Here is a 21,642-nt window from a genome sequence, read left to right on the forward strand (position 1 = left end):
AACACACTGTTATAGAGATATTGATAAATGTTTGTGTTAAGTTAATTGATAGTGATTTATCTAGTGTGAAGGTTAGAATGAGTAAGATAGTTATAATTGCTGAATATGGTGGTGCCTATTAAAATCCTGCTTTTGCTTTACATTATCTGATAGAGACTTCTAACTACAGATTCCTTACCTTTGCATCAGGCTGGATCCGGAAACTTTTGCTGAGCACTGTCGTTTGGCTCCATTCATCCCCAAGTGATGTTGTTGGTGTTGTTAGCATTGGTTATGACGTTGTGGTGCCTATACAGGCACCACCCAGGCGCACAGACGTCATTTCTTTTCTTTCCACGCCAGTTAAACACCGATGTGGGGAGAGTTACCCCTCTGTCGCTTTTTGACTTTTTTCTTGTTTTGTCGACTTCTGTATTTTTTCATTGGTTGGGAGGGATGTCTTTGAGGAAGACACGGTTTAAGCCATGCGGGGCCTGTCCCCGCATGATGTCGGTCAACAATCCCCACCTCGTCTTCCTATGGTGTCCCGAGCCTGACCATGATCCAAAGTCATGCTCCGACTGTCGGGTCATTGCTCCCAAGACCTCGATGGAGCACGCTTTGAAGTGTCGTGCGGCCGGACAGCCGATGCCATCAAGCAAGACTTCGCGGAGGTCCCGGTCCCGATCAAGGAAGAGGAGGTCGTGGGACCGCTCCCAGAGCCCAAAGTCCTCTTCATCCCACTCAAGGTCGCCGAGACACTCTGGGAAAATGCACAAGAAGAAGAAGTCCAAGCTGAGTTTGTCTTCACCTTGGATGTTGTTAGTCGACAAAGGAAGTAAAGAGCACCGATGCTCTAGGCACGGTTCTTCTGAGCCAGGGTTGACTCCGTACCTCTCCTCTTTTCCGGTAGATGGAGTGACCCCCACTCAGATTAAAGAGTTTTATAAGGCATTGCACCTCTTATTTGAGCTCTGGTGAGCCTTACGGCCCAGCGGCGTCGGGAGGGGACCCATTTGGATTCTATGCCAATCAGCTCCGGCCATGGCGGGGCCTCAGGGATCCGATTCTGGGTCGACGCCGGTCATGCCACCTCAACTTCCTCTGGCGCCGGACCCGAAGTAGGTGCCTGCGGCATCAGTGATCTCAGTCCCATCGTCAATTCCGATGACACGGAGCCAGAAGAACATCGCTCGACACCAATTTCGACATCAATTGAACCCAGAATTTCTATGTTGTTGCCTAAGCACTTTGTGGATGTGTTAGGTTCAGGAGAGGAATGGGAGGGGTCTCTGGACCCTCTAGATCACCAGGATGCCTCGACAGAGCAGTTGTACTAGTATGGGGAATTGGGGAGACTAGTGGACTGGACACTTCTCCAGATACTGGCTATCTCTCTCCTCCAACTGTGGCTATGGAGCAGGGGGCATCTTTCATCATGGTGGTTAAGAGGGCAGCTGAGGTCCTTGGGCTGGAACTGCCTAAGCGGAGGTCAGGACTAATCTCCTGACCGATGTGCTTTAGCCTGGGGGTTCCACCTCAGAACCCCTTTCGGCATTTAATGAAGCACTTACTGATGTCCCTCTAGGCATGTGTTCCATACCTAGAACAGGGGCTAGGACAATCACCCACCACCATCGCCCAGCTCCGGGTAACCAAACATTCCTCAGCCAACACCCCACCCCAGGAAGTTTGGTGATGCAGGCCTCTACATTCTGCCCCCCACATAGGAAATCCCAGAGGCTGGATTCATTTGGGAAGAAAATATTTTTTTCTTCCAGTCTGGCATCGCGGCTGGTAAATACCGTGTGTTTATTGGGCCGTTTCTACCACTCCCTTTGGGATACAGTTGCGCAAGTGCTGCCACAAGTCCTGGAGGAGGCCCGGGCTGCGCTCTCTCAACCTGTTTAGGATAGTAGAGGTGCAGCAAAATTTGCCATCAGGTGTGGCCTTGATTCAATGGATTCACTGGGCAGATCAATTCCACATACAGTGACCTTGAGGTGTCATGTCTATCTTAGGACAACTGGCTTCTCTGAGGATGTCCATGCAAATCTGATGGACATGCCCTTTGATGGGACCCACCTTTTTGGGGAAAAGGCAGATCCAGCCCTAGTGAGGTTCAAGGACTCTCAAGGATTTGCCAGATCCTTGTGCCGCTCACCCACTCCTATTGGCTAGCCTACCTTTAACTCCTTTTGTGGCAACGAAAGGGCTTTCCACCCATATCAGCCCTGTTCCAGCCACCATCCTGCGTAGGCTTCCCAAGCTGTGCAGGGACATGGATGTGGTTCATTCCGACTTAGGAATGGAAGCCAGAAGTTGTCGGCCACTCCGCCCTTGGCAGCCGCTGTCTCCAAGCACTCCTAGTCTGACTCTGCAAGACCACACCACTCCAGTTGGCGGGAGGATCCATCACCATCTCCTCAACTAGAGGTCCATAACATCAGACAAGTGGATCTTGCAGCTCATTCAGGAGGGCTATTTTCTTCCTTTCTCTTCCTTTCCTTTAATTTTATTCTCCCACTCTGCCAAATCAGGAACGGCTGACAGAGGATCATTTATTTATTACTCAAGGAGGAAATTACAGTTCTTTTGGCCATGGGAGCTATAGTTTCAGAAGTAGGTATTGGCTGTTGTTGCAGCTACTTTCTGAATCCAAAGAAAAACAAAGGGCTGCGGCACGTTTTAGATCTTCAGACCATCAATCTCTTCCTCAAGAAGATGAAATTCAAGATGCTCACTCTGGCTCAGGTCTTGTCTTCCCTAGACAAAGGAAACTGGATGGTAGCATTAGACCTATAGGATATGTATTTTCACATCGCCATCCTGCAAGACCACAGGTGTTACCTGCTGTTCAAGGTAGGCTGCGAGCATTTTCAGTTTACTGTGCTCCCCTTCAGCCTCACCAGCGCCCCTCTGGTGTTCATCAAGGTAATGGCGGTGGTTGCAGCTCATCTGCACAGGTTAGGGGTTTCAGTCTTCCCCTACATTGATGACTGGCTGCTGAAGGCGTTCTCACCCCAGACAGTTGTCGTACACCTTCAAACTATGGCAAACCTCCTGCATTCGCTGGTGTTCTCTTTAAACATGCCGAAGTCATACCTGATTCCTTCTCAGACACTCCCTTTCATCAGAGCGGTTCTGGATACAGTGCAGTTTTGGGTCTATCTTCCTGAGCAGCAAGTCCAGAATATTCATGCTATGATACTGATATTTCTTCTTCAATCCTGGATTTCAGTGCGACTGACTCTGAGGCTGTTGGGCAACATGGCCTCCTGCATCCTGTTAGTGAAGCATGCCAGGTGGCGCATGAGGGCTCTGCAGTGGGACTCCAAGTTCCAGTGGGCACAGCATCAGGGAAATCTCACTGATGCGGTTCAGATTTTAGAAGGGACTGCAGAAGATCTGCGGTGGTCATTGAGGAACTGCGATTGGGTCAACGGCAGACCCCTCTCCCTTCTCCAACTAGATGTCACATTTGTGACAGATGCATCACTTCTGAGATGGGGCTGCCATCTGGGAGAGGTGGAGATCAGGGGGCATGTGTTTGTGCTCCAAGAGATACGTTTGGCTTTGAAGGCATTTCTTCCCCTGGTACAACACCACCCCCATGTGGTACTGCAACAAGCAGGGCGAGGTGGGGTTGTAGACCCCGTGTAGAGAGGTCCTGGTCCCTGGACATGGCTGGAACAGCAGAGCATAACCCCAGTGGTTCAACACCTGGCAGGTTCTCTGAACACACGAGCAGATGAACTCAGCCTGGTCGGAGGTGGCGCAAAGTTTTTTTAAGCAGTGAGGAGAACCTTGGTTAGATTTGTTCGCCTCTGAAGAGAATGCACAGTGTAAGCAGTACTGCACACTGGAGTTTCCAAGGCAGCTATCGCTCTGCCACGCCTTTTGTTGCATGTGGAGCACAGGCCTGATGTACGCCTTTCTGCGCATATCACTCATGACCAGGGTTCTGAAGAAGAGCAGGAGCGACTGGGCCCAAGTCATTCTTGTGGCTCCGGACTGGGCGAGGAGAGTCTGGTATCCAGAGCTTCTGAAAATGAGCATCGATCCTCTGATCAGGCTGCCCCTTTGGGAGGAATTTCTGTCACAGCAGCAGGGGAGGGACCGAACCTGCTAATTCTGCTTCTCCATGTGTAGAGATCGAGCAGCAACAATTGATGGCTTTTGACCTTCCTCCCGAAGTATGCAACGGTATTTTGGCGGCCCTCCACTAAGACAGTATACACCTGCTGGTGGCAGAAATTTGTATTATACTGTACAGAAAGGTCTATTGGCCCACTTTCTGCATCTCTTTCTACTGTTCTTTTGTTTATTCTGACCTTTGCCCCACAGGGCTCTGCTTTGGGAACTCTCAAGGGTTACCTTTCTGCTCTGTCTGCTTTTTTGCAGCTTCCAGACCAACCATCTCTCCTATTGTACATAGATTTCTGAAAGGGCTGTCTTATTTGTTTCCACCCATGCCCTTAGTTATGCCACAGAGGGACCTTCATTTGGTCCTCACCTACCTGATGTGTGCTTCCTTTGGGCCTTTACATAATTGTCCCCTCCGGCTGCTGACCATCAAAACAGCCTTCTTAGTGGCTGTTATCTTGCTCGCCTCCCTATATAATGTCTGTTCTCGACAAAGTGATGCTTCGCACCCAGTCTTCCTTTTTGCCAAAAGTTGTGACCCCATTCCATCTGAGTCAAACCATCACATAGCCCACCTTCTTTGCTCCCCCACATCCCTCTAAGAAAGTGGAGCATCTCCATCGACTGGACCCAAAAAGAGCATTGTCGTTCTACCTTAACTGCACAAAAGAGTTCCGAGTGAACAACCAACTCTTTGTGGGGTACATGGGAACAAAGAAGGTAAGGTCAATGCAGAAAAGGACCATCTCTCATTGGGTCATTCTCTGCATTAAGATCTGCTATCCCTTGGCAAAGAAGCAGCCCACTGAGGGATTAATGACCCATTCCACCAGGGATAAGGCTGCGACTACGGCCTTGGCTCGGGATGTCCTAGTCCTAGACATCTGTCAGACAGCAATGTGGGCATCATTGCACATGTTTGCAAAACATTACTTAGTTCAGAAATAAGGGGAAGTAGAGGTAAAAGTTAGGTTCACCCTCCACAAATATATCTAGCAAAAAAGACTATCTAAACAAGTCAGATAGACAGGAACCTAACTGGGAAAAAGCAGAAGGTGTAGGAAACAATTTGATCCTTGAAGACACCGTTATCCGAAAGAGAAGTATTATCTTTTTCTATAGTCCCCTCACTCACCAGGGTTTCCCCACGGTGACATGCTTCATCATTGGGGTCCTCCCAGTCCTCTACGGACTGAGGCGTGCTGCGACTTGCGGTGTTACGTAGGAGCACTGAGAATTTGGGTAAACTATGTGTGGTGTAAGTGAAGTGGTGGAGTGGGAAAATTAAAATAATCAGCTAGTGGGCTACAGAATAAACTTTATTGGTGCTCTAAGCTGAAAAAATTAAAAACGGGGTAATATGACAAGGGATCCTAACTATGATGGAAAGGTGTGCCTAGCATATTATGAAGTCAACTAGTTTCGAGCTCCCCAGTCTTTTTTGCAAAACATTACTGCCTGGACAACCAAGTTCGTAGAGATGGGCATTTTGCCCGTTCAGTCCTATAGGACCTCCTAGTTTGAGTTATTGGTTCACAACCCACTGCCGGGATGGTATGGCTTGGGTATCTAATTTAAAGGTAAGGAATATGTAGCTAGAAGTTTCTATTAGAAGAACTTACCTTCAGTAACGCAATATCTGGTAGAGACTCTATCAAGCTGCAAATTCCTTACAGCCCCACCCATGCCTCCCAGCTGTGCTAACTAATATTGTAGAACTAAGGTTACTGTTCAGGGCCCTAGTTTTGCACACAACTACGTTAGTTACTTCGTGGCTCTACACTTTTGGCATGGAAAAAATAAAAAGGCACCACAACGTCATAACCGACGCTAACAAAGCCGACAACGTCACGTGGAGTCGAATGGAGCCACCCAAAAGGAGCGTGCAAGGGGTATTGCTTAGCAAAAGTTTCCGGATCCAGCATGACACCTAGGAAATTCAAAGGTAAGGAATCTGCAGCTAGATAGAGTCTCTATCCAGATAATGCTTTACACAAGGTAAGTAACTTGTTCTTCACGACGTATCCACGAAGATCGTGATTGCCATCGTCATCGCGATCTCTGGTGTCACCGCAAAAATGGAAAATCGGTTTTAGAGATGGTTGTTCTAGAAATACACTAGAAAAACATGAGTTTAAAGTATATGAGAATAAATCCATAGTGTATAAAATACTGTAATATGTGTGCATATATGTATTTTTCCCTTTATGGAAAAGGCACGATAGTCGCGGTTAACGGCATCAGCGCGACTCCCCAAATAACTGTGAAAACGGAGAATAGGTCTGAAAGATGGTTTTTAAAGAAACGTAGTACACAAATCTGAGTTTAAACATGCTTTAAAAGAAGTATGTATATAGTAATATGTGTAGTGCAATGTTCAGAATGGATTTTTTAAATAATATTTTGGGTTGTGTTGGTGTTCATTAAATGGCTGCTTTTATTTTCGATATTCACGACGTTGTTAAGAAGATTCCGAAAAACTTGTTGGTTGTGTGTTTAAGGCTGCTACACATAAGATGGGATGTAGAGTTTCAGGTTACTTAGAAACACCCTGCTGCCTTCATATGTAAAGTGCACTCCATCATTTCTTTAAATTTCATGCATGTCAAAACACAGGTTCTTGTTATAGATACAGTGCATGCAATGGTTTCTGAGGAATGCAGAAACAGTTTAATTGACATGTTTCCTGGCTTTTTTCAATCTGTGGACAGAATTGGTTGACCACTTCCATTTCGGTCTTTGGCATATATTAGACTACACAAAGACAGTGTGATGAAAAAGCGACATCAGTTCTGCAAAGGTTTCTTTCATTAGGATTTCCAGCCCTACCCCAGTCAATGTGCCTAGGCCATTGCCACCACAGTGCACAATCATGAGGTGAAGAGCTTGGGAATCCACAATGGACTTAACCAAAGCCAGCAACTGATGAAACTTTAACCCTCTCTGGCCACGCCAAGTAATCTGCACATTTGGCAAATCTAAGTCTCTGTCAATACCTCTCTTTTTTGCAGCATCTTTAGTCCAATAGAAATAGCTGTGGCCCACAATATATACATAAGTATTTTGACGTGAAGGAGCAATAGCAGCCAGGAGAAGGCTGGAGCTGAATAAGGTAGTTTAAATTAAAAGCAGTTAAAATGGATTCTTTTTTTAAAGATATATTTCATTGGATGCTGTCAGCATGAAAGTGAATAAAATTAGGTAGTGTGTTTGATGCTTTAGCAAGAAGTCTTATTATTGGCTGTTGTTTAAGAAAAGAAATGTAATTCAGACATTGATATGCTTTTCAATCTGTATAGTAAAGCACACCCGCTGTATGTTATTTGGAAGTAGCATGTTCCTTATAGAATGTGTTATGAACTTGTGACCTAGTGGTTGCAATGTGTTGCAAGGCACACAGATCTAAGAGTCTATTGTGGGGAAGGATGTTAAAGAGACATAAAATATTTTTTAAAGTTGAAGTGATGACACAATTTAGGTAATGGCAAGAATAAATTTCCAACTCAGGACTATGTAATAAACTGTTGTGTAGTTTTTACATAAAAAAAATGAAGCTAGATATAGGTTTGGACTCCCGTTTTTTTGTTTGCAATTTGTTCACGAACATTGCAAATACATTGCAAATGCACATAAATAGGAATCTCTTTTTGAAAGAGAGGGAAAGTGTTAACAGATACTAAAAATTCACAAGTGGAGATAGGTTTATTTAAATTGAAAGATTTGATTTCATCTGCTGCCATTCTCATGATCACAGAGTGCAAAGTTGAAGAGGTTGCCATTTTATGGTTACTTTGTATGACAGTGGTGTACCATTTGTGTGCTTAGTTTTTACAAATCCTGGCAGTGTCAAAACTATCCAAAAAAAGCTAAAACAACAATATAGGGGCCGATTCTGATCCTATATGTTTTTTTTCCGTACGACTCGCATCCGTAATTTTTCCCGTACGAATCGTACAAGTCCCGTCCCACCCGTGAAGTGCGATTTGTATGGGAAAAATACATACGGATCGGCCCGATCCGTACGAATTCGATCGGGAAAAGTTGTACGAGATGGACCCGGACACTTTTCCGTACAAAGCTTAAAAATACAGTCCGACCATACAAGCACGATCCGGACCAGCTTTCCAATTTAGGATTCGTGTGGAAAGCGTCCCGTACACAGGGAATTACTTTACCCGCTACAAAGAAAACTTTGTACGACTCGTATCCCGGGAAAAGTAGTTCCCGGGGTGCGAGTCGTACAGGCCCCCCATGCATATGTACGCACCTCACAACAACATCGCGTATGTACACACCTTACAACAACATCATCGCGTATGTACGATGCGTACCCCAACATCACAACATCATCGCGTATGTACGGTGTGTAACCCAACATCGCGTATGTACGCACCCCACAACAACATCATCGCGTATGTACGGTGCGTACACCAACATCGCGTATGTACGCACCTCACAACAACATCATCGCGTATGTACGGTGCGTACCCCAACAACGCGTATGTACGCACCTCACAACAACATCATCGCGTATGTACGGTGCGTACCCCAACATCGCGTATGTACGCATCCCACAACAACATCATCCCGTATGTACGGTGTGTACCCCAACATCGCGTATGTACGCACCCCACAACAACATCATCGCGTATGTACGGTGCGTACCCCAACATCACGTAGGTACGCACCCCACAACAACATCATCACATATGTACGCACCTCACAACAACATCACATATGTACGGTGCGTACCCCAACATCGCGTATGTACGCACCCCACAACAACATCATCACGTATGTACGCACCTCACAACAACATCATCGCTAATGTACGGTGCGTACCCCAACATCGCATATGTACGCACCCTACAAAAACATCATCACGTATGTACGTACCTCACAACAACATCATCACGTATGTACGGTGCGTACCCCAACATCGCGTATGTACGCACCCCACAACAACATCCTCACATATGTACGCACCTCACAACAACATCATCGCGTATGTATGGTGCGTACCCCAACATCGCGTATGTACGCACCCCACAACAACATCCTCACGTATGTACGCACCTCACAACAACATCATCGCGTATGTACAGTGCGTACCCCAACATCGCGTATGTACGCACCCCACAACAACATCATCGCGTATGTACGGTGCGTACCCCAACATCGCGTAGGTACGCACCCCACAACAACATCATCACGTATGTACGCACCCCACAACAACATCATCACGTATGTACGCACCTCACAACAACATCATTGCTAATGTACGGTGCGTACCCCAACATCGCGTATGTACGCACCCCACAACAACATCATCACGTATGTACGCACCTCACAACAACATCATCACGTATGTACGGTGCGTACCCCAACATCGCGTATGTACTCACCCCACAACAACATCCTCATGTATGTACGTACCTCACAACAACATCATCGCATATGTACGGTGCGTACCCCAACATCGCGTATGTACGCACCCCACAACAACATCCTCACATATGTACGCACCTCACAACAACATCATCGCGTATGTACGGTGCTTACCCCAACATCGCGTATGTACGCGCCCCACAACAACATCCTCACGTATGTACAGCACCTCACAACAACATCATCGCGTATGTACAGTGCGTACCCCAACCCCGTGTGTGTACGCACCCCAAAACAACATCATCACGTATGTATGCACCTCACAACAACATCATCGCGTATGTACGGTGCGTACCCAACATCGCGTATGTATGCACCTCAAAACAACATCGCGGATGTATGCACCGTACATAGGCAATGTAAAACAGCACAAGGAGGGTCTATTCGACTCGCACAACACCACAAAACACGTCTACAGTGCACAAAACATGGAAATGACTGACCTGGCCACATCCAAACAGGCAAACAGAGGGTCAAACTCACGACCACCCCTTCTAACACACCCACCAAAAATTCAAACTGAGGCCCACCCACAAATGGACCAATAACAAGGGCCCACACACACAAACCATGAGCCTTTGCAACAGACTCACTGCAGCTAGAGAGCACACACCAACAGCTGCACCCATCCACCTTAACATATACACCTTCACACAACCTCCTTCAGACATACCCCCTCTTCACATTCAGACCCACAACTTCACATTCACACCCACACACCCACAACCATCCACACCCTCACCCCACACCATGCCCACAGACAAGAATCCAAAGTTCACAATGGAGGAGCTGGAGATCCTTGTCAATGAAGTTATCAGAGTCGAGCCACAGCTGTTTGGAACATTGGTCAGTCAGACCAGCATAGCCGACAAATCACGCCTGTGGCAGAGGATCGTCGATAGGGTGAATGCTGTTGCACCCATCAGAAGGACCAGGACTGAATGCCAAGCCAGGTGGTACGATCTGCGGAGGGCGGTGAAGCGAAAAATGAATGACGACTACGCCCAGAGCAACATCACTGGAGGGGGTGGGCCCCGCAGACCAGTACATTTCCATGCCTGGGAGGAGAAGGTGATGGCCCTGCTTCCGCCGGTGGGAGTACATGGACTTCAAGGACTTCCAGACCCTGGTGAGTACACAAACAACTTACGTGACATGGGGGTAATGGCATCCACACCCCATCTACACAAAATGCACGCAACTACCCCCAAGCCCTCACCGGCCACAACCATAGTCAAAAACAACTCTAATGCCAATAACATGTGCATGCCCTATTGAGAAAGCAAGGCCATGGTATGTCCCATGCTACACGAAGCACCAACCCAAGAATGGATGTCCCGTATGCTGGGAGGGTGGGTGTTACAAAACGCATTGTTGAACTCCAAATCAGACACAATTGCCCTCATCCCATATGGCCCAGGTGCATACCCATGCACCATGCACAATGCACAGGGATTGGGAAAGCACTGACAAGATAGCTGACACTTGGCCCGGGTGTAGGCAGCACAAGGCCCTCCTGTGAACAGTGCAAACACAAACACCAAGACAACAAGGTCAGATATCTAGGACAGGAACTCACACTCACTGTCATGGCAGCATGCTCCATGGGGGGACAGCTACATCACCTGGGAGCCCCACTGCCAAATCACACTGCACCCACCAGCAGGCCCTGTCACACACACCCCTTACACAAGCAGACACCCCGGGACAGGCAATGGATTTACCCACTGTCACAATGGACATGTAACACAACAACACCAATACATAGCCGAAGAAGCATCCAAGCCAAAAATCTACATGTCAAAGACTCAGGAGAACATATCAATCTGTCCCCCGCAAAATACCCATCCATAAGTGAACATTGAGGAGAATGCTAGGCACATACAACTACCTGGAGGAACAGTGCCAACTTGAATGTGTATGAAACATGGATGTTGCATGAAACAGCATTAACATTGTCTGTCTCTCACACACAGGGCAACGTGATGATTCTCCCCCAACAATGGGGGTGAACAATCTCAGTCTCAGGCTCGGGAGGAACCTGATCCCACCGGCAGCGACGCCTCTCAACACTCCGAGGATGACCCCGACCGACCTAGACCCTCTGGTGTCCAAGCCCCTGCAGCACCTGGTTCAGGAACATCTGTGCCAACCACCACCCCCATTCCTGCCACATTCCAGGAGACACCGAGGAGCCCTGCCCGCAGTGAACACCTGAGCCAGTCTGACCAGGAGGGACAAGGTGTGCCGGGCACCCAGGAGGAGGCAGACAACACTGCCACTGCCATCCCTCAGGGGTCCCATAGACCCGATGTGTCCACAACGGCAGCCCAGGCTCATGTGGGCAGGGGTGGTGGGAGTGGAGGCAGGCGGAGGCGAGAACCTGACCAACCAGCTGAAGGGACCGGTATGTCACACATAGACAACATCAGGGACGCATAACGGTGTGACACCAGGGAGTTCAGCCAGGTAGTGGTGACCCTCACAGAGATGAAGAACCAGCAGGCCGAGCAACACGCCAGTCAACAAGAACACCAAGGACGGATGGAGGCAAGACTGGCTGAGCTCCTGGCGGTGCAAAGGGACATAAGCCATTCACTCCGTCGGATCGCTGACAACATGGGCAACCCTCCCTGTGCCACCAGGCGAAGACCACCACCAGCCACAGGGAGGGAGGAGGAGGAGGATTCGTCCGACGGAGCATCCCAAGCATCGTCAAGGCCTGCATCTGAGGGTCCCCAGAGGAAGGTGAGTCGTCCACGGAAAAGACCGTGAGAGGCAGCGGACCATCCACATCTCCCAGGTCACCTGGCGTGGCACCTGGCCTCCATGTGCGACAGCATCACCTCATTGACTGACATCATCTGCCAAATGGACTTGCTGGTCACAGTCTGACCAATGATGCCAAACACTGTGGCCTGGACTCTGATGACTTAAAATGCCAAGGATCCCATCTCCCCCTGTGAACTTTGGATTCTATTGTCCCTGTATTGCACCTTTTTCTGTGCACAAATCACGTCCCGGACCTATAATAAAAAAATGTATAATTGTAATTTTATGTTGCAGTCATTTAGCATGAGTCCACAACATACGTGTGGGGATATGTCAAAGTATGCCTAAGTGTGGAACTAACTCCAGCCATCCATACACTTGGATCTGAGTTCAGTCGAGGACACACATGGGTCACAATGTATCACCAAATACAGACAGGGAGCCCAATCCTCACCCATGATGGCCTCAAGCTGCTGAGGGGGGCTTGCAATACTGCTCAGACAGACCAATTTGCCAGAGTATCATGAAGGTGTAGAGGTCATGGGTCATGTTGAGGTGCCCGGGGAGGAAGTCCCAGGTCTGTTTTGCGAGGTGGGAGAACTATCTCCTGCATGCAGTTGTTCTGTGGATGTGATGAATGGTGGCCAGGGCAAGGTGGGCTGCACGAAGTTGGGCCAACGGGGTGTTGGATGACAGACGTCCAAGGTCGGTTTTGGGTCTGGGGCTGTGGACTGCCTCCTGAGTGTGGTTCAGGAGTCTGAAGGTGATCATGCAGCAGACAGTGAGCCATTCTAGCTATCTCAGGTGGACGGTGATGTGGCTGGGGCAGGGGATGTTGAAGATGAGGTGTGCGGATGCACCCTGGATTTGGACAACTTCTCCTGCAGTTTTGCTGTTGTTCCTCCATAGAGGGTGTTGCTGTAGTTGACCCGGCTAGTTTTGTGGACCTGGGGGACGGTCTGTCTTGCCTTGGAGTGGATCTATCTGTGGATCATTTGCAGTATGCGGAGGGTGTTGCAGCATGAGGTACAGATGGTGCTGAGTTGCATGGTAATTGTGAACGATGAATCCATGATGAACACCAACTTGCGTGCGTGGCCACTGGCTGCTGGTGCGGTGCCCAGGCCGGTGGGACACAAGGAGTTGACCCAGTCGTAAGGGTACAATCCTGAGATGATGACCTCAGTCCTGTCCAAATCCAGCCTCAGGTGGCTGATGGTCAGCCATTCGTCAACGGATCTCATGCCTTATTGAAGCATGGATCTGGCAATGGCTGGGTCTTTGGTGAGGTTGAGGAGCAGCTGGGTCTCAATGGCATACAAGATGATGATGAGGTCGTGTGTGCATGTGATGGTGGAGAGGGGGGTCATGGAGACATTGAAGATCGTCACGCTGAGAGATTAGCCCTGGGGCATGGGCCACATGACCCCAGTGTACTACATGCTGCAGGGTGGAGGCCGACTCCCTGGGCCTTGCTGGTGAGCTACTTGGTGATTTAATCCTGGACCCTCCTCTGGATACCAGTGTTGGAGATGTGTGAGCTGACAGTGTCATAGCACATGGTGTACAATGCCGTTGAGAGGTCAAGGGGGGTGGTCTCACCATTGTTGAGTAGGACTAAGTTGTCGTTGGTGGTGGCAATGATGACGGTTGGAGTGGTGTGATTACTGTGGAAGATGTTCTGGTGCCGGTTGCCTGGAGCTGTTTGCGCGGAGGAAGTTTGTCAGTCGCTCGTTGAGTGTCTTCCTGATGACATTTGCTGGGTAGGGAAGCAGGGTGATGTTCCAGGAGATCCTGCGGTACTGCCATCTGTTGTTGAAGAAGGGCCTGGGTCTCTGCATGCCTCCAGCTCCCCTGGAATGTGGCAAACTCAAATGAGACATTCAGGATGCCCTGGACGTGGGCTTCAAGGATGGGGAATGATGTGGTTGAGATGTTGTGTGGGAAGGGGCCTGATGGAGAGCCAGAGTGGATGGTGCACATGAGCCAGGTGGTGTATTTGTTGCTGACAGGAGTCCAGAACCTGAGAGGGTTTGTCATGCGGATAATAGTGCTGTCTGCCTCTGTGTGCCAAGGCTGTCGTGTGTGGCCATGAGCTTGCAGTGGTAGAAAAATGCAAGGGATGTGATCTGCCTTGCAAGGGTGGGGTGTCTTTTGGATGGAGATCTGCTGTCAGTTCACTCACAATGCTGATGAGCTCCTTGATGTCGTGTGTTTTGGTGCCTCGGCCCTATCTGAAGGATCTCCACTTGTCCGTGCTGATGATACGGTGATGGCTGTGTGTGGCGTTTTCCAGGGCTGTAAGGTAAATGAAAGTACTTTGTGTTGCAAGGTTTGCACAAGAGTCCGGCTCGATCTGTATGAGTCCAGTAGGTCTGCCTTGTCCCAGGTGGCTTAACTGTTGTTGTGCTTCACAGGAAAGTCCGTCAATGTGGCAAGATTGTTAGATCAGTAGCTGATCCAGTGTGTGAGGTTGCAGGGTGTGGCGGTAGTGTTGGTTAGAGTGTCCCACACAGCTTGCCTGTGGTGACTTACATCAAGCATCTTTGGGGGATCGGCAGCGGGGTGTGGGGCAGTGTGTTACTTGTCGGAGACGTGGATACAAATGTTGATGACCAATGTTGGATGGTGGTGTGGTTCTCCTCCAGCAAGAAGTTACTGGCCCCCAGCCACATGTAGCCTGTGGACGTGAGGGCGTGCGTGCAGATGTACGTGTTGATGGCTTTGCGGAGTTGTGGATGTAGGCCTGGAGATCTGTAGGTGAGTGTTACTCTGAGGGTTGCCAGGTGGTTGGAGCAAAACCGGAATTGTGACTCTGATTGTGTACTTTATATTGCAATTCATCCTCCGGGATTTTTGTTGCCGTCCCTGCGGGTGATCTTGTATCCGTCTGAGATGGCAATGAAGAAATTGTGTGCTGAGGATGCTTTTGACCAGGTTACTGTCATGAAGGTGATGTGTGGGACCGTTGTGTTGAGGAGGTAACAGAGTCCAATGGCGTGCTTGTGGACGGAGCGGGTGTGGAGTAGGAGGCACATGACCTGGTTGTTATGACAGAGTCTGGTAGGCGGGGCAGCGCTGTGTAGGCAGTTGGAGTTGCACACTCAGCATGCAAAGGTGTTGTGTGTGCGCTTAGGGGTTGCCTGATTGCAGGCGGTTGATTGTCTGGAGGACATTGCTTGGAGGGTGGCTGCAGCATGAGCCTGTTGTGTGACGTGGGTCATGCAAGGACCAGAGGGTCATGCACTGTGCACGTTGCAGGCGCATACGGTCCTGCCTTCGGCACGGCGTTGGTGCAACAGTGGCACAGACAAGCTGCTGGCTGCATTTAGAATGGGTGGAGGGGGAAGGGAGGACCATTTTGGAGGCATGTTGGTTGCCGAATCAGGGCACTCGGTGGGGTGGTGCCACAGGTGAGGCAGCAGCAGGCGGAAGGGGTGAGAAACTAGGCAAAAAGTAGCACACAAAGACAAGGAGGTCAGAAAGGATCAGTGCAACAGGTGTATGTAAAGGAAGGAGTGTCAGGTTACTCATGGGTCACTCCGAGAAAATGTATGAAGAATCAACAAAAATGACGGCCACAGGATCAGGCAACAAAATGCGGAGCTGCGCACAGGAGAAAACACCGTCAGCAGGCGTTGACGTCCCGTCGTGGGGAGCAACCTGCACAAATACATACACAACCAGGTACTTCATGCACAATAGAGATTATTAGCCATCAAGAAATGCATGCATGTTGCCGAAGTACACATACACTCATATGCTCAATCTTTGACAATTATGCCATAGATGACGCATGCAAACTGGCAAGAAATGTGCAGTGACAGAGATGAGGCACTTTGGATTGTGCAGAACACCTTTATTGTACAAACTCACACAAAGGGAAATGCATACATACGAACAGACTCACAGGTCAGTTGACAGAACATGTGGGACATACGCTGGACCCCCCCTTCACAACACGGATGTTGTAAATCCCAATGAACTTGCACACAAGTCAAGGGGATGAGCCAAACACATCCTGCTGCACACGGAGATGCTGCAAATCACCATAGAGCCAGTTGTTGTGATGTCCCACACTATGTCCACCCGTAGCATCAGAAATGTTTCAGAGGCAAGGTTTACGCACATTGATGCCTTCATCAGACTCCACACTTCACTACAGATGACTATCAAGAAGGGTGACTATCATTTCATGGGTGTGATGCTACATTTTATATGCTCCATGGTGAGAAGACATGTATGCATGGTACCACAACATGCACAGAAGCAGTCCCCACACATTCCCAACCCGTACCACCACCAAAAAGCATTGCTGCAACCCTTACCCAAACTGACATTTCCACATGTCCGTGCATGGAACGCTGATTCAGCACACGTTGCAATCCTCATGAGGAATAGCAGGAGGACAACGATGACACGAGCAGACAACAGGCGCAAAAACCTGGGAATGACAGACACACAAGAAGTCACCTAAAACAAATCTCGCCGCACACATGGTCAGTTACGAAACATGAACAATGTTGGACAAATGCAAATTTCAAAGAAAGTCTCTCCGCAAAACTGTATGGCAAGACATCATCACTCGAGTGACACATCAGTACACACATCAAAGTCACTTTGCATTCAGTCAGCTGGACACACACATTGCAACACATGCCACTCAATGCTACAAGCTTGCACACTCATGCCCAGTGACTCACCATTATGAGAAGAAGTTGCGTATGAGCTGACTCCGGATATCATCCTCCTCCTCCTCATCACTTGCCTCGTGACCAAACCCTGGATCCTCCACGGGTGGGTGTTGCTCCTCATCAGGATCAAGGATGAGTGGCACTGCCTTCTCAACGGCCATGTTGTGCAGCATGCAGCACACAATGAAGATTTTGCACACCTTCTCCGGTGCATATGGGAGGTACCTGCCTGTCTTGTCAAGGCACCGGAATCGGCTCTTCAGGAGGCCAAACGTCCTCTCAATCACTCGCCTGGTCTGCCCGTGTGCATTGTTGTACCTGTGGTCTGCAGCTGTTCTTGGGTTGTGGAGAGGTGTCATTAGCCATGGCATGTTGGGATATCCAGAGTCCCCTACATGGAAACATCATGTAAATAAGTGGGTCAGGAGATGCCGTAAGAGCCAATGATACCGCAACACACAGGACAAATAGAGTATACCCAACAACAAGACATGCTCGTTCGTTGTGCAGCCGCAGCATCATTTGTGGCACCCTGCTACGCCTCATGATGTAGGCATTGTGTGCTGATCCTTGGAAACGTGCACAGACATGGGAAATCAGCATGTTAGCAAGACACACCACAAGGGCATTTATTGAGTGGTAATGTTTACGGTTGCGATAGGCTTGCTCCTGTGCCTGTGGTGGTACCAAAGCCACATGTGTCCCATCAATGGACCCAATGACATGGGGCATCCCTCCCAGGGCATAGAAATTAGGGGTGGGCGGAATTTGCGTAATCGCGTTACGCAAATCTCCGCGAAACGGTAAAAAATCTCCGCGAACACGCAGAAATTCCGCGAACACGCGGAATTGCTTGTTCGCGATACTTTTTTCCTGTTCGCGATCGCTGTTTGCGTGCTCGGGGTGAAATATCTCGCGAACACGCATATTGAGAACGCGAACAAGCAAAAAATTTCGCGAAGTCGCGGAACGCAGATTTTTGGGCAATTTCGCGTTCTCCGCAGAACGCGAAATTACCCAAATTCCGCAAATTCCGCGAACGGAACGGAATTTACCGCCCAGGCCTAATAGAAATCACCCTTGACATCTGTCAACTCCTCAGGAGTAGGAAATTTGATTAATTCATCAAGGTGCTCCAACATGTCTGCCAAAACATCACGCAGGACATGGCTGAACATTGTCTGTGACATCCCACCAACATCAGCTATGGTCAATTGAAACGGACCTGTAGCAAAAAAATGTAGGGCTGCCGTCACCTTCATCTTTTGGGTCAGCGCAGTAGGATACCTGTGTCGCGGTTGGAGGTGTGGTGCCAGCCTGTCGGTCAAGTCCTCAATCAACTGTTGAGTGAATCTGTAACATCGGATGCAGGCACGTTCCCTCATTGCAGCCAAGTCTGTCATTGTTCTTGGGACAGACGGTGCCCTGCAAGACATTGTTAGGAATAATGAAGATTGAGAGTCTGCCAACATCAATGTCAATGAACATAGCACATGCTAAACTGGTACTACACATCAGGTAACTATGGAGTCTGGTGTGTGCAATACATCCAGGACACATATGCCACCTTGCTGGTACTCCTACGAAAAGCCAGATACACCTGTTGATTGTCAAGTCTACATGACAGGCCCTGAAATGAGCTGGGGGCAAGTCTGAGTGAACAGCCAGAGATATCACCGGAGTGACACACATGCACATAACTGCATTGGAAGGATGTCATCTCATCCAGACAGATGACTGCAAGGCACACGCACAGGTCACATGGAATGTCAAATGTACATATGACACACATTGCGATGAAGGGGTACACGTGACAACAATTAAACACAGCCATTGAGACGACGCAGACATGTATGCCTGGGAAAATATGATGTCCGATGCACACAGACCCTACAGCCGTGGGAATCCACATGTGACATGGTGTGCGTAGATGTCTGCCATGCCCATCTCCACACAGACCCATGTTGGATGCACCAACAGCAGATGCAGTTGACGAAACACTAACAGCAAGCTCATGGGAACACATGACACATACCTGACATAGTCACATAGGGGCACGCTGATCATGACATGTCTGTTGAGAGAGTGTCCCTGTCCCTGGCATCAGGAGACAGGTGCGGGTGGTGATGACTGTGCCATCCCACTGCTGCTGTGCATGACACAGTTGGACTACAGACACACATGTGGCAAGTGGCAAGGTGATGTGTGCCACTTAGTGCCCCATAACACATAACATGTGTACACAGGTCATCACACATCAATTGTGCAACTAGATGAGATGATATGTGCAATATCACTGTCTGACACACCTAGGGCCTGCACATGAAAGTATGCAATGACAAGTACTTGATGGACATTCTTGTGCGACTCGTAGTCCTCCATTCCTGGCATGTGTACGCCTGTATTACCATTGTAAGCTTGTGAAACACACCGTACACCCACAATCATCGCATGTGTGTGCTTCGTTTCATTAGCGTACTTGTGCCGTAGGGGTGCGTGTGAAATGCACCGTACACCCGCAATCATCGCATGTGTATGCTTTGTTTCACCATTGTACTTGTGCCGTAGGGGTACGTGTGAAACGCACCGTACACCCGCAATCATCACGTGTGTGCGCTTTGTTTCACCATTGTACTTGTGCCGTAGGGGTACGTGTGAAACACACCGTACACCCGCAATGATCGCGTGTGTGTGCTTCGTTTCACCATTGTACTTGTGCCGTAGGGATACGTGTGAAACGCACTGTACACCTGCAATCATCGCGTGTGTACGCTTCGTTTCACTATTGTACTTGTGCCGTAGGGGTACATGTGAAACGCACCGTACACCCGCAATTATCACGTGTGTACGCTTCGTTTCACTATTGTACTTGTGCCTTAGGGGTACGTGTGAAACACACCGTACCTGTGTGTGGATTTCAAAATTACATAGGGGACACATAAGGCCCTAAATGCATGCTGGTTGTCATGAATACTGAGTTTTCAGTTGAAATGTGTCCATCAGGTGTCCTGGAACAGTCAGTTGGCCACAAAATACAATGTTGCAAAGTGGTTGTTGACTTGACATGATGCTCAAAATTTGAACGATGCGAATGCGTGTCATAGGTGTATGTTTAAAGGGATTGGAGTAAACGTACGATGCAAATGTGTCTGACCAATCACTATGTACTCCTCAAAATGAATGCCCCTCAGCAAGACAGATATAAGGCAGCCAGATCCCATGAGAGGGCACTTGCCTGCACAACTTTCCAGTCGACCACACTACTGCTGTCTCTGCTTCCTCTGGACCATGTCACGTACTGTGGAGAGGGCCCAGCCATTCACCCTGGAGGAGAATGGGGCATTGCTGGATGTCCTCCTCCCACAGTACCCCAAGCTGTATGGGAGACCAGGGGAGCAGGTGAGTGCTGACTCCACTACCTTTCCCTATGCACATGTTGTGTGACTGTCACTTCTGGCATTGTGTCCAGGTGTGACAGACATTCAATGTTGTTTAGAGTGGGTCCCGGGGGTAACATGCTTATGTCTCTCATGCAGAGCATGAGGTAGTTCCTGTGTGCACTCCTCACTTTCATTGTACTTACTGTGACATTCACTGCATAGTGCATGACACATTCAGCCTGGGAAATCCTTGGTGGCTTTTTTTCCTATTGTCCTGAGGTGATTCAGTGGTCCCCCCGGTATGACAGGTGACTGTACCCACAGATGTGTATGAGTTGAGTGGACCTGTGGTGAGAGTGTCCAAATGATGTGTACGACCTCATGGACATTGATGTGTGTGAATGTTCCTTGTCATGTGGGTGAGTGTCTATGTGAAGTGTTGCACCACAGCTGCATGGAGTAGGCAACAGATCTACCCATCTGATGTGACAACTAAGCCGTGCTGTGTGTCTGACTTGCAGAGCTGGCACGACACCTGTGACACCCCACTGGCAAGTGGCATATGTGCAGAGTGAGGGTTGTATCCGCTGTTGTGACTGACAGGCGAGTGATCTGTGCCGGGGTGTGTCTGTCTAGTCTGCTGAGGGTGCGTCAGTAGAGTGGGACATGTGACTGCTTGACATGTGCTGGCCATCAGCTTGATGTTGTATGTGCTAGACAGTGTGTGCCATGATCTGTGAGTGTGTCGCACCCCTCATGCCACCTGTTGACTTTCAATGCCATGTAGTGCATTGGGGCTTGCACACAGGCCAATTTCTTATTGTGAATGATGCAATTCCTGTCAGCATCCTATGCCCTGTTCAACATTTTAAAGATGTTCAAATGTGTGTCTCTGGGACATGGAGCAGGTGTATTGATGTTGTGTCACTTTGTCATCCTGACAGGTAACTGCCTACGAGAAGGGGATGATCTGGAGGGACATCGTCAGGGCCGTGAGATCTGCGGAGGAGCGTAGTCAAAGCCTGCCCCAGGTCCGCAAAAGGTGGCAGGATATCCGGTGCTGGACCCTGCGGATCGCCCGGGTCCAGCTGGGGATCGACTCTCCTCGCCCCCACGGCAGGCGCGGACACCTGACCCCCCACATGAGCCGTGTCCTGGTAGTAATATTCCCTGACCTCGATAGGCAGTTACAGGAGAGACTGCAGCAACGATGGGGTAGGTAC

This window comes from Triturus cristatus, chromosome 8 (genome assembly GCF_964204655.1).
Source record: "Triturus cristatus chromosome 8, aTriCri1.1, whole genome shotgun sequence".
In the NCBI taxonomy this organism is placed as follows: Eukaryota; Metazoa; Chordata; class Amphibia; order Caudata; family Salamandridae; genus Triturus; species Triturus cristatus.